Here is a 388-nt window from a genome sequence, read left to right on the forward strand (position 1 = left end):
AAATTAGCAGGTATTTTGAACCGAATTAAAAATAAAACATCAAAATTCGTGAGATGCAGCTAAGGCGTATTCAAGGGGGAGTTTACAGCATTAAATGCTCTTAGAGAAACATCTCAGATCAGTATTTTAAGCTTCTACCAGAAGCAATTAGAAAAAGGATCATTTGCAGAATTATGTGCATTTTCTGATTTATTTCGCACAAAACAAACAGGTAGATAGTATCAAGTCCATTTCGTTATTGAGGAACTCGACATCATTCAGCTGGTCAACGATGGTCCAGGTGTCTCACCTATCCACGTTCATGGTCTTTCCCTTTTTCTTATGCTGATCCTTCCCTTTCGATAAATGGGAAAACATAGCTTCCGCCTCTTGACTTTTTCATGCTTAA

This window comes from Pteropus vampyrus, unplaced genomic scaffold (genome assembly GCF_000151845.1).
Source record: "Pteropus vampyrus isolate Shadow unplaced genomic scaffold, Pvam_2.0 Scaffold174, whole genome shotgun sequence".
Classification (NCBI taxonomy): domain Eukaryota; kingdom Metazoa; phylum Chordata; class Mammalia; order Chiroptera; family Pteropodidae; genus Pteropus; species Pteropus vampyrus.